Source organism: Vidua chalybeata, chromosome 1 (genome assembly GCF_026979565.1).
Source record: "Vidua chalybeata isolate OUT-0048 chromosome 1, bVidCha1 merged haplotype, whole genome shotgun sequence".
NCBI lineage: Eukaryota > Metazoa > Chordata > Aves > Passeriformes > Viduidae > Vidua > Vidua chalybeata.
The window spans coordinates 119,111,781-119,125,792 of record NC_071530.1 but is presented as its reverse complement, the minus strand read 5'-3'; positions in this window follow the sequence as shown (position 1 = coordinate 119,125,792).

Here is a 14,012-nt window from a genome sequence, read left to right as displayed (position 1 = left end):
TTTATCTGATTTTCATAAGGACTTCTTATATTAACTTATTTCTCCTTATTTAATGCCACTTACTTAATATCACTTGAACAGTTATTGAGGAAAAATGAAAAGAAATAAGTGTCATACATAATTTACAGTTTCTTTTGATTAATCATCTTCTGTTGGCAGAACTGTTCATCTTTCATGTAAATAGCTGGGGAACATTCAGAAGTTCTACTGGACTAACACTATATAAAAGCTACTGCTCAATTATTCATACACAGATTAAAATGAATTAGAACTGTAGTCTTGGAACATCAGGAAAATATTAAATTACCAAGAATTACTAATACAGAAACCTTCAAAGAAGTTACAGAAGTCAAATGCTCAGCTACAACTTACTGTTATCTTTTTGGTCCAAAAGCAAAGGAAAACTTCTTTTCCTTTTTTTTTTTTTTATATGGTCATTTATTTTTTCACAGTTTCAATTAATTGTGTCAAAGATTTAAGAGAATTTTGTTCTTACTAAAGGAGATAATTTTAAAGGATAAATTACAGGAGTAGTTCACAGTATTTATATGTTTTTTTGGTGTCCTCAAGCCCTATGCAGTCCACTCATGACTAAAAGGGCAAGCTGGAGCTAAACACTTCCTTCCCTGCTCATGTCTACAAGCTGCAACATTAATGCCTTGAGATTTATCACCTATTTGGGAAAAAAAAATGGAAAAAAAATGAACCTAGCATTGTGGAGCAATATCATTCTGTAATAAGAGTTCCAAAGACTTGTCAAAGAGTCCAATCATGCCTTTCTCAATAAATTTTGGCACTCATTTTGGGAAGGTCAGAGATATAACTCAGAAAACTCAGGTAATGGACAGCCAGTTTCTCCCCTGACACCTTGTTTTGATCAAAGAGTTGCTGGTCTGTTATGATCCCAGTAAGAAAGCACTTGGACTCTGTAAGGTATCATTTGAAATTCTACTTACTAGAGATAACACTATAATGAGAGAAAAATAAAGGTAATTTTATGTCCTGTTTTTTGCTGGCAACTCTGAATGTTCAGCATTGAATTGTACTGATGCACATGTAATGCATCCTGCAGACAACATCCACAGAATTTTGGTAACTTGGGCTATTATAGGATTTTATTGCAAGAAAACAACTTCATTCATCATTTCTACCATCAAACAGAAAGGATGTTCACATGAGAACTTCTCACTGTGCCTTTAGATAAAGGCAAGGCCACACAGGTGGCATAATCTCTGCGACGTGGTGGGAGCTGCCTGCAGGCTCTTTTTTCACAGGGAGTGGGCTGAGTCTGTCCTGAAGCCAAGGGACAAAGGCAGCACAGCACTAGCCTGAAGGCAAAGCTGCATGTGCAGCCCAGCTCAGGTTGGCTTTTGTGGATCATTAACAATATAATGTGATCTTCTGGTCAGGATCACTACAAGCATCCTTCAGCCTGTTTCCCCTAGAACTGATGCTGTATTTTTCACAGAGGGACACTGAAAGGCATTTACATTTCTCCCCAGAAGATTTACATACCCATCCTGAAAGCTCCCACTCTCACAGCTGCTGTCCTATTGCAGAGAGAGCATAGGTCTCCTTATGAATCTCACATACAACTACCAAAAATCCTACTTCCACCATCCCTTCTTCTTTCCCGTAACTGTGTGCCATTAAATACCTCATGCAGAAATTAGCATGAAGTTAATCTAATTGCACAAGCACACAGCTAATTTTCCCCCATGTACTTGTCTAGTTGCACTAAATGCTTACAGTTCCTGTGATTTTTGCTAATTTTTAATCTCTTCATGTGCTCCTTTCTCAAGGAGAACATGCTTCTTATTTCTACCACACAGTTCTACTTGCATTCACCTCTGTTCATCCCAGCCATGAAGAAACAGTGGCTTGCATGCACACGCACTTCATGTGCTCACAGCCCCCTGTCTGAGCACCCATCCTTCTCTCCTTCTAAATGCAAGACAAAACAGAGCAAGGGCATATGAGTGAGTGTGAGTAAGTGTGTCTATACCTGGCTGTGTGTGCTTTGGTGTTTATTTACCCAAAAGCATGCACATGTACACATGCACTGGGCTGGGTCCTGGAGTGGAAGAGGATGCAAGCAAGCTCAATGGGTCACAAACCCACATCCCTGCAGGAAGTGAAAGAAACAGAGTTATTTCTCTATCTGCAAGCAGTGGCATGTAGGATCTTTATTACTGCTGCTCTCAGGACTGAGCAGAGCTCAAATTCAAGGATAAATTATACCTTCAAACAGTATAATCAAACTCTGAAAATAAGGCTAAAGCCCTGCACCCAGAACTCGCTGTACTTGATTCCTGGAGAGCATGAATTTGATATCCTGCCTCTACAAGTCACTGCTTTCTTTAATAATATTCAAATTGTGGTGCACCAGAAGTAGACATAGAAGATAAACACTGTTCACCTCTATGCAGAGCACATATAAACATGGGGCCACATGGCAGCTTGCTCTACGAGGGTCAAGCCATGCTGTCATCATGCCTAGTGTGGCATTCACAGGCAGGAGCCCAGCACACAGGTTAAACTGGCCACTGCACAGCGCAGATCATGGCCAGTGCACACACTGATGTTGTTGCAAAGGCTAATGTTAGGAACCACTGGCAGGCATCTATAGAAATGTTTCCATGCTTGTTCTAACTGAAGGTAGACTTCAAGCCTAACATGTGACAAACGAGGTGCGACGTCATCTACCATGGGAAAGAAAAGTGACAGGATCACACAAAAATACATATTACATCTGTGAAATGCTTAAATGACCACTTGCCACTTTGGCTTAAATCCTTAGTTTCATTAGTTCACTAGCTATGTAGTATTTGGAACATCAACTTTTATTAGGAGAGAAAAATTTCAATTAATATGCAGAATTAAAATAATTCAATCAGAAAGATATGCTGAATTTTTATCCTTCATCAGGTGCATCCTTTTCATCACCACTGCTTGCACGGCCAGTGTACAATTGTCACAAGCACAGGTGATTTAATCACTAATTAATGAAATGCTGCAATCAGAAATACAGCACAGCAAGCCTTTGGGTCTAAATGAGAAATTAAAACCAGATTTAAATAGTTCAGTTGTTCCAGTTATTGCAATGATCTTTGTATTCATGTTTTTTTAATAGTTTGAGACAATCCATGTCAAAAATGCTGTTACCCAAGTACAAAAGTGCTTGTACTGTAGGCACTTATCAGTAGTTGCCTAATTCTGTCTTAAGTCTTGAAGCAGCCATTAGGTTTGTTTTGATAATATCTTATCATTAATTTTCACAGGTTTTAATTAACTGTATTTATCTGAGGTTTATGTCATTATGGCCACAGCACCTTTAGTATCATGATTTCTTTCTAAATCCAGTTTGCTTTGTATTTCAATATTTATACAGAACTTGTGAAAATAGGAAACAAATATAACAATGGATTTCAACATCAGAAGACAAAGTTCACCGAAAATTACAGTAAATATAATATTTTTTCCCGAATTAACTACAAATTATTTTTTAAATATCAAAAGTGAATGATGCTGGGTACCAACCTATTTGGGTGCTGTTTTTCAGAAAGCTGCAGTAAAATGCGTTTGCATTACTCTTACTGTTCACTGCCCTCTCGTGGATTCATCAGAGAAGAAACCCAGAAAAAGGAATAAGATTAAGAATATAGAGACACCCAGGGGATCGTTTTCCCAAGCCCTGTAAATCCTCTGTACATGCCTGACTTTGGTCACAGAAGTGGGTCCACAGGAATTCACACCCAGAAATATACATGAGCATTTACACAACTGATGTCTAATCAGGGAATAAATATATTAAAAACACTTTGAGTTCAAATTACAGCTCCTCATGTCTTCAAAAAACCTATTTATGGTTTTTATATGAAAATAACTTACAGATTGGTATTTGATAGCTTTAGCTACAAAATTGTCTTTTTATATCAAAGATAATTGAAAAACGCTTTAATTAATGAAAGCCTTAAGCTGTTTTAGAATCAAGCCAAGTGTTTTTAAATGAAGCCAAAGTCTACAACACTTTTAATAGGCATTTACAACTAATGTAAATAGTTTAGAACTCATGTAAATTTATGTTACACATATTTTCAGGTCAAGACTGGTAAAACACCCAGATTTTGACTACCAGAAGGAATATTTTATGCAAGCTGCAGAAAAGAGAAACACTTCAATACAGCTGGCACATTGAGCAAGACAGATCTGCAAGTATTCTCAAAAAAAATCTTTAGAGCATCAACACTGTTGTTTGCTCTCTGTGAAAATATGAGTTTCTCTGCAATTCAGTCTGGTCCTGAAATTCACAAATTCCTGGATATTTTTTTACTCTTCAAAGCTGGGTATATAAATTATCTCTGAATGTGGGATAGTCTGCTGCTTTTTTTAATGGTAAAACTGGATTAATTCAAAGGCATGCCACAGGAAGGGTGCTTTAGTCTGTACAGTGTATAGCTAAAAGTCTGTGTCAATAACCTGATTCAACCCAGTCCAAAAAACCCACATTCCCTTCTACCTCCTTCCCCAATTAATTGATTTCAACTGATTTTGAGAGAAAAAGATCAGAAGCCTTCGATTGCCATGGTTTACTACAGCGTGATGAAACAAGCTCTGCCACTGATCAAGGAACATAATATATCCATTGTTTCCATTATATTTTAAATTAAGACTTCAGAACGGGGTAAATTGTACTTTATTTCCTCTGTATCCAAAAGAGTGTGCATTTCAGAATGCTTTCACAAAAAGCAGATGGACATTTGACAGGATAATCAAATCCTGATAATCTAGGATTCTAATCCTTGTTGTCAACTCTGTTATCACTCAAATCAAGGTGTCTTGGACCACAACTTTGACAGGAAATAAAAGTATTGGAGATGAACTGTTACAATGCATGACCACCTCCAGACATAATGAGGAAAAGCACAGTTCTAAATTCAATCCTGTAGTGAAGCTGAAGATTCAGCTCACAATCTGAATTCATTGCTGGCATGTAGGGGCAGATCAAGGATATAGATTTCTCCATGCCAACAGCATGGAAAAGCCTCCACCACAGCCCTTCTGCTGCCCAACTGAGTCTGTGCTCATTTCTCCTGACTCCCAGGAACCAGAATATGCAGTGCTTTTCCCTTGCTTCATTCAGGATTTAGCTTCTGTGGTATCACCCATCTTTAAATACATGTTGGGGAACAGATGGGTAGAATGACAAATTTTGCATGTCTATGCAATGTAATTCCTTATGGAACAAGCTGCCAGATTTCAGTATTTCTGGTTTACAAGAACGTTTTTATACCTTTTACCAGCATCAGACACTGCAGCTCACTTTCTGAAGCAGCTAGAAGTAAATAGCTATAGATTTTTAAATGGATAGAAGAGGAATGCACTTCAGGGAATTTTAAATTCAATAGAAGTCTATTTGAGTGTTCAGTTCCTTTATCTGGGCAGCTTTTAGAGCCAAACGGGAACGCTACAGAATGAGCACAGGGAAGTTTTCCCTCTCTAGTCATCCAATCAAATTGAGTAGGTCAGCTTTAGAAAGGGAAGTGTTCTTCTATTTCCCTTTGAGACGCTTATTTGTGCATTGATGTGATATTCTGGTTTGTTCCTGTTCTCTGCTATTCTATTAATACAAGAGGACCCAGGCTCAAGAATACTGGTGGTTTTGTTTGATGTCTCTTGCAGTAGTAAAATCAGAGCAAAAGCAGGATTCAGGAGAAGAAAGAGTCCATAAAGAGCCTTAGAGACTTGTGAATTCCAGTGATTTCCATGGCAGTAGCAGCAAACAAGATTGGCCTTATTCAATTTTCTTTAGTGGTGCATTGCTTTGTTCCTATGGTAGATGGCACTAACAGTACTTATTATCAAGTTTACCACTTTTCACCTAAAATTTTGATTTTTATTATGTAGAGTTTTGCCAAGTACCAGTAGTTTGCCCTTAGATTTTTTTTCCAGGCTAAGTATCATGTCAGCTTGAAATCTTTAGATTTTTTTTCCAGGCTAAGTATCATGTCAGCTTGAAATCTGGCGATGAGTGGGGACAAGAGAAGGAAGGGAACATATTTCAATTAAAGTACTTCAGCTGTGTAGTCAGAATTGGTTGAATCTTGTTTGCCTATGTTTTAAAAAAATGTAATCTTACTTTGCTGAAATTCTAGCAATTTGGTTTTCGAAGTAGGAACTTGAATTTCAGGTGCCCAAGGATGGGAAGCAGGGAATGCCAAGCAAGCACTGTATCAAAAATGTGGCTTTTTCATCCTTTTGAAACTCTAAGTCCCACCAAGGTGAAAATATGGCAGAGCAAAAATAACTTCATGAGTGCCAGTAAATCAGTACCTATAAATGATAATCTGGGAAGTGAAAGGTGTTCAAAGGGGATATTCCACAAAAGTGGTGGAATACTAATGAGAATAGCATGTGGTGTTCCCAGGACTTTTGGGAAAAGCAGGCTGTGACAAAAATCTTGAGTGCTTTGTACAGATGAGAGCTCCAAGCAATTTGAAAAGTGACAACCAAAATATGGAAAACAGTCACCGAGTTATTTTATATGAAAAGAAAAAAAAAATGTAAAGGAGAAATGAGATGAACAGATTCACTGAGGCTCTCTGCATTGCTGATCCTGTTTCATGTAATAGGCAGTTCTGTTCACTCTGCAATGTCAGCTGGAAGGTTATTTAGCAGCATTGCTAAATTATTATATCATACTGATGGCTTTTGAAAGCCAGGTAAACCATCTAAGTCATCTGCTGACAGGTTCATAGAATCACAGGATGGTTGACTTTGGAGGGACCTCTGGAGGGCATTGTGTCCAACCTCCCTGCTCAAGCAGCATCCCATAGTGCCCAAGACCATGTCCAGGAAGCTTTTGAATATGTCCAAGGATGAAGACCCACAACCTCCCTGGGCAACCTTGCCAGTCCTTGGTCACCATCACAGTGAAAAAGTGTTTCCTGCTGTTCAGAAAGTGTTCCTTGTGTTTCGGCTTGTGCCCATTGCCTCTGGTTGTGGCACTGGGCACCGCTGACTTCTGGGTTCTGTCCTCATTGCACCTTCCCTTGAGGTATTTTAATACTTCAGTTTTCCCCTGAGCCTTCTCTTGTCCAAGCTGAACAGTCCCATTCCTCCTAGCCTGTCCTCACAGGAAAGACGCTGCAGTCCCTTCATCCTCTTTGTGGCCCTTCACTCTCTCCAGTACATCCATGTCTCTCTCTATTTCTTTGGAGCCCAGAACTGGAACCAGGCCTCCCCAGTCCCAGGCCAACATCTCCATTGTCTCTTGGCTCAAGAGAGCCCCATGTCTCCCTGCCTGCTGCTACAGCTTTGCTGTGAAGCAGCCTGCATCCCCAGATTTGCCCAGCCATGCTGCATGTTATTCATCCAAACCTAGTTCAGTCATGCTGGTCTGCACCCCACAGGGACTACTGCTAAAGACAGCTGCCACAGATGCAAAGTCACAGAATGATTGAGGTAGCTGAGTATAAGACAGCTAATACTTTAAGTTTCTTCCTAGTGTTGATAATTCATTTCTAAATCTTGGCAAAATTAGGGGGAGAGAACGAGCAAAAAAACTACGTAAAAAGTTAGCTTTGTAGTTCAGCATCAGTTGAGAAAAGAAAAAATTATGATTACAAATATTTTTATTCTTTTGACATTTTGAGCTGGGAGCACAAGTGAAACCTAGTGAGATAAGGAAATTCAAATTAAAAAACAGCATGATTTTTGCACATATTCTGTGGGGGATTTAGATCCTATACAACCAGAGATACCAGTGACTCAGCACACAGTGTGAATTAAAAATAGGACTTTACCCAAAACAAATATATATGTGTTACAAAGATCACTGCACTTCAATACATACACTCCAGGCACTTAGGTCTACGAGGTCAATGATTTGGCTACATTGCCAGAAGCCTCCCTTGGGACAAGTCACCTTGTTGCCATAAGGTTATGAAACAAGAGCATTGACACTCTGTCTGTTGGAGTTTTTTTTTCCTCTCTCTTCATCTTTAGTCAAGTTAGAGCTACACAAAAGTGTGTGAATGACAGCCCTGGTGTGACTGTATTCTTTTGTAAAATCACAAAAGTGTTCAGCTTGAGCAGAACTGACACCAACCTCCCAGCAATATCTTATCAAGATCCATCAGCCCTGGCCTCCAGTGACCTCTTCCAGCAGTGAGCTTCATTCAAACCCACTTTAGACAGAAGTCTCCCTCGTGGAAAAGGTTTGCAATGCTGGCAGCTCTGTTCAGACCTTGGTTCAGGCCAACTGAACCAAGATCACCACCACATTTCACATAGTTATACAAAGAGCATGTAGATGGAAAATGTTGGTCACTATCTATCCAACCTGGGATGTGTTATTAACTGATTTTTATGTCCATAATGATGTTTATTTGCATATATATTAGCATATTTTTAAAGACAACTTGGGAACTTATTCCTAGCAAGATGATCAGTAGGTAAATTATTTCATAATGTAATCAAAACTTTGCAAACTGCAGGAAGAAATCCAAAGGGAATGCCTAAAACTAAAATTATCCTGTGAAGACTATGCTTTCCAAGCTCCCTCACTTCTCAGCAGTGAAAGAAAGTTTTCTTGGGCACAGAAACTTAAACCACCTTGAGTCACCCAGCATCCTCCTCTAGAAAAGTCCCACAGGAAGCCTAGGGTTATATGTTTTGTGAGGCTGAAGTTAACAGGATGCAAAAGACCCTTTATGAGGCACTCTGTACAGTAAGAAGAATAACAGGAACTTGTGGGATATTTTTGTTTGTTTTTTTACTTTATTTTTGACTGAACAAAAATATTCTTTAGTTATGCATTTAATTCTCAATGAAGAACAGTGTCAAATTGCTTACAGCAGAGACTTGTAAGTGAAGTTGTTATTTTTTATTGGATGTACCTCAGGGTATGATGTCTCTGTGACTTCTGTGAATTTGTTACTTTCCCAGACCTCGCAGCTGCCTTTTCAGCCTGATAGCTCAACACACCTGCAGAGAGAAATCACAAGAGGGGAAAAAAAAAAAAAAAAAAAAAAAAGGTCAGATGTCTGTTCTGGGCATATGAGGTATATAACTAGATAAATTTAAGTCTACTGTGGGGAACAAAGGAAAGGAGGAAGGAAAAGCACCACCTATCTGCATCCACTAACCCCAGAGTTATGGGATGCCCTGTTGCAGAACTCATTCCCCGCTACCTTTGCTTTGTAGCAGCTTACTGGTTTGCACTGTTCCACTCTGCCACAGCCACAATGAAACTCCTATTAAACTGCAATAGCTTAGTCATTACCGTATTTTGACTCAAGTAGTATAACAAAATGCTACCAGTAGAATTAATATTCTTAGGCATATTCATGGTCATAACATAGAAAATCCCATATGTTTTGAGGAGAAAAATAATTTAGAAATTATCAGCTTGATATCATGATGGTAAAGAAACTGTATGATCTATAAAAATTTTTAATAAAGTGCTTTACCCTACTAAAGTGAAATGTGCTCATTAAACCTCTCCATGGCCATTTCATGATTGGGTGCATATATTATTCATAATGTTTTCATTATGGTAAGTCCCAAGATACATTCCCCAAACCTTACATTATTTTTAAAATATTATAAAACTGTATTTTTCTACTGCAAGTGACCATAGGTAAAAAAATTAAGCAGCTTGAAGAACACAAAATGAATATATTGATTTTGAAACACAGGGACTCCTGATGGATAAGTGACAAAACTGGATGGAAACAGAGTCATCTGTTTAATCATTGGATAAAATCTAGCAGACCAGCTCCTGATCCCACATATATCATCCACAGGAGCTGACCCATACAAGCCCAAATGGCATGCTAGCAAATCCTTATGCTCCAAACCATTCACTTGCATCCTAAAGTACCTTAAACACTTCCCATGAAGGAATTTGATGTGATAGAGAATCAAAATAGCTCTTATTGCAAAGTAAGCAGTGTACATTTGTATACATCAAATGTATACAAATTCCAGTTCTCCATGGAATGTGAGAATTTTTAGATGTGGTCTGAGTGGTTTTATGGTAATAGCAGAGGTAGTTGCAAGAATACCTACATTCATGGGATTGCCTTAAAATATTTCCATGATGCTTAGAATCTCTAATATCAGTGCAGTGTTCTCCATAGCCATACCAGAATGCAAAACAAATGGCACACCTCTGACAAATTTTTCTCATTTGGGTTCCTACTTCTGTTATTCAGGCAATAAGCGGATTCCTAAGATCTCTTAATACATTGATTGCTAATTTTTTTTCTTTCTGACAAGCTTTCAGCATGTGATAACATCTGCCTGTTTGTTACCTTGTTCTCTTTTTAAGGTCCCTCAAACTGATTAAGCAGCTTAGCAAACTGACTTTTCATCATGTTCAAAGCTGAAACCTGCTCCATCACTTTCAACCAAAGAAGATAAGATTACAAAGGAGTCAACACATTAGTGACCCCTGAAAAAATCTCTTATCATTTCTACTTTCTCTGCTATTACATTTCTCTACAAACCCCTTAACTTCAGTGCTAGTGCCATTTCTTCTGAAAAAAAAAAACCAACCAATTATACAGACTAAAGTGATTCTGAGAAACACTATGCCATTTCAAAAGCATCTGGTAGGTCCTGTTCAAATATCACTGGTATTTCTTAAGTTAGAATTTCAAGGTCCACAATTCCTGTAGAAGTCTTACTTGAGTAACCCAAATAGCCTGTTTAGTTATCATAAATTATATTTCCCATTAAAAAAGATAAACCAAAGATTTGGGATTAATGCAACCATTCTTTGGCAAAGCTTTTTAAGATAAAAAATTAATTTCACAGATATCAGTGAGGTATAAAAGCAGCATGATGTTGTTCTCTCCTCAGCACATAATTCTAGGTTCCTACAGCAGCTGACAATGTGGTCTCCAAAGCAGTTTTGATATTATGCTTCTTTTGGTTCTGAAGACTTTCCTTCAAGTGTCACAGGACTTCTAAATACTCTTGAATAAAAAAATGGTTGCCAGTGACAATTATTGCAGTTCCAGAAAAACTTTTTACCAACTTATTTCTCCTGTGCTAAAATGTTAATGTTACAAATAAATTGCATGTATACATATATAGAACTGAAAACAGTCTTCTTAAAATTAACCAGGGACTTATTTATATCCAGGCTAAATGAGGTGCTAAGTACTCTCATTTGCCATCATTTTAATTTAAGGGAAATAGGTTTATCTGCATGTGCTTGGAAATAAACCAAAGATTCTGTGTTGCCTTGTCAAAAGCTCACTATACCTTTTCCATGGAACCCAAGAGGCATATCCTGTTTCTGAATGCCAAACATTATTTACATAACTAATAGGCACTGTGAGTTTTAATTCAAGTAAACAAGATGGGCAGAACATGCAAAAGGTATCAGTCTGACTGCTACTAGACTGAGGGAATGTACTAATGGAGAGCTCATCCCACCTCCATTTTCAATGCACTTTGTGATTTTGAAGTTTAGTTTGAACACAAACATTTATACATTTTGCATCTCAGTTCAAAGTAAATCTATGCAACAAGTGGAAAACAAAGAGTCCATTTTCAATGCACTTTGTGATTTTGAAGTTTAGTTTGAACACAAACATTTATCCATTTTGCATCTCAGTTCAAAGTAAATCCATGCAACAAGTGGAAAACAAAGAGCTGTTTAAAAAGTCACAGGCTAGAAATATCACTCAGCAGTGATCTTGGTTTTTTCTTCAGTGCTGCTCCTAGTCAGTCTTTAGACAGGCTTGAGAAATGAGATGATTGTGAAATACATTGTCCAACTGCAGTCTGGAAATGACTCTGTGTCTCAGTCTAGACATAAACTTCTTCCAATTTCCTCTCGCTGAAGGGGAAGGAATAAGTTGTGGGTGATCTTTGCCTGTTATATGTTCCTTCCATCAGAAGTGTTGGGAAGATTCGTGACTCTATTAATTCTCTAATTTCCTTCCCACAAACCTCCTTGACACAAAAGCACATTGACATGTGCTTCACAAGAGTCCTAATGACTGGCATAAGTGTTACAACCTAGTCTTAATATAGATATATATCTGTTTGTACATATAAACCTGTAAAGTTCAAAGGGAGATAAATTTTTAAGGGAAGTAATTTATATGTTATCCAAATATCTAGGGTTAGAGGAGGTTGTCAGTGCAATAACACTGTGTCAATGGGAGTCTGTCAAAACTTCATGGGAGTTTGTCTCACCACTATGCCAGATCACCTTGCCCCAGAATTAAAATATATTCTTCAATATTATTTCATGTTTTGACCTCGGACTCTCTGACCTGAAATAAGAGTGAAACAGTGGCAACAAACTTTGAAGGGCTGTCAATCCAAAGTTTAGTAAGTACACAAGGAAGGAGCATCCTGGACTATGTTAACAGACATGTAGTCATAGATTGAGGGCAGTCATTATTCCCCTTGGCACTCGCTATCTTGAATATTGTGTCCAGTCTTAGGGCCCTGATACAGAAAATACAATAATTAAACCAGTGCATATCCAGTGAGGGCCAGCACAATGCTGATGGGCTGGAACATTCCCATGAGAAGAGACTGAGAAATCTGGGCCATCAGCCTAGAGAAGGACAGATTTGGAGGAGAGTGAATAATCCCCTGCCAGTAACTATGAGGAGATTAATGAAAAGACAGAGACAGGCTAATACAGCAGTGCATGGTGGGAACACAAGAAACAACAGATAGATGGACACAAGAGAAGTTCAAATATACAAGTTAAATCTTTCTCACTATCAGAACAGTGACAGTGAAAGAGGTTGCCCAGAGAGGAAGCACAGTATCTGTTCTTAAATGTTTTCAAGATACGACTGGATAAAGCCCTGGTCATATATATGCCTCTTTTGAGCAGAAGATTACATTAGGAACCTCCTGAAATCCAACACTTGTAAGAGATGGGAGATTAATCTAGTTGAGTATTCTCTGTGTGCTCTTATCAGGACATCAATTTTTTGCTGCTAAATTTCATGTCATTAATCAGTTTCCTTACTGAGGGATATGGACATGTTATCACAGGTACAACTGCAATGATCATACAGTAGAGTTTTAGTGCTGTACAGACATACTACCAGTAATTTAAATCAACTGTTTCAGGTAATAGTCACACTCTGGCTCAAACCTGTAACTGCCAGGGCTGGCAGTGGAAATAAGGAGTTTTGAAAACATTAGGTTTGAAAAGAAGATGATAGCAAGACAGTAACTTTACATAGTAACTTTAAATATAGTGGAGATAATTCAGACAGCTCCATGGATAACTTTTTTCCCAACAACTTTCTTAATGTAACCTGTACATTTTCATACTATTAAAATTATAAATTCTTATAATCAGTGTTCCATCTTACTCACTTTACTGTACTTAATGCATTACTTTCACAAATGGTCCCAGACCTGAGGAATACCCATCACACTAGCAACTGTATCAACAAATGTTAAAATAAAGAAGTCTAGGGAAGGAAAAGAGTGGAAAACATTATCATTCTTATATTATTATCTTCACATCATTTTCCATTCCACAATCTTATGTTGAACACCCCCTCACACATTCCCAGTTAATAACTTCCTTGCACAGGCATTAATGAGTTTGGATGGAGCCTTAAACTGAACAAACCCCTCCTCTCCAAGAAAAGGAGTAAGACAGTTGAATTGCCATTTAACACTGAGACATTGGAAATTGCTCTGTTGAATGGAATGTAATCACCTGAGGTTGAGAGTTCAGGAGGCAATTGGAAAAGCCAGCTAGGATAAAAGAGAGGGGAACTTGAAAGGAATCTGCAAAGGATTCACTCCCTGTAAAAATGAGGATAAAGACACAGATAACTAGTGGACCTGAGAACTAATGGACAATTCGAGTGAATGAATCCACTGAGGGGTGGGAAATTCTAACAGGATGCTCTAAACGGAAGCGCTGGCCACACTGAAGTGCTTCAGGAGTTTCCTGCCTGCCTCCCCCTCTTTCTGGCAAGCCAGTCTTTCAGTGAGGAAGCCAG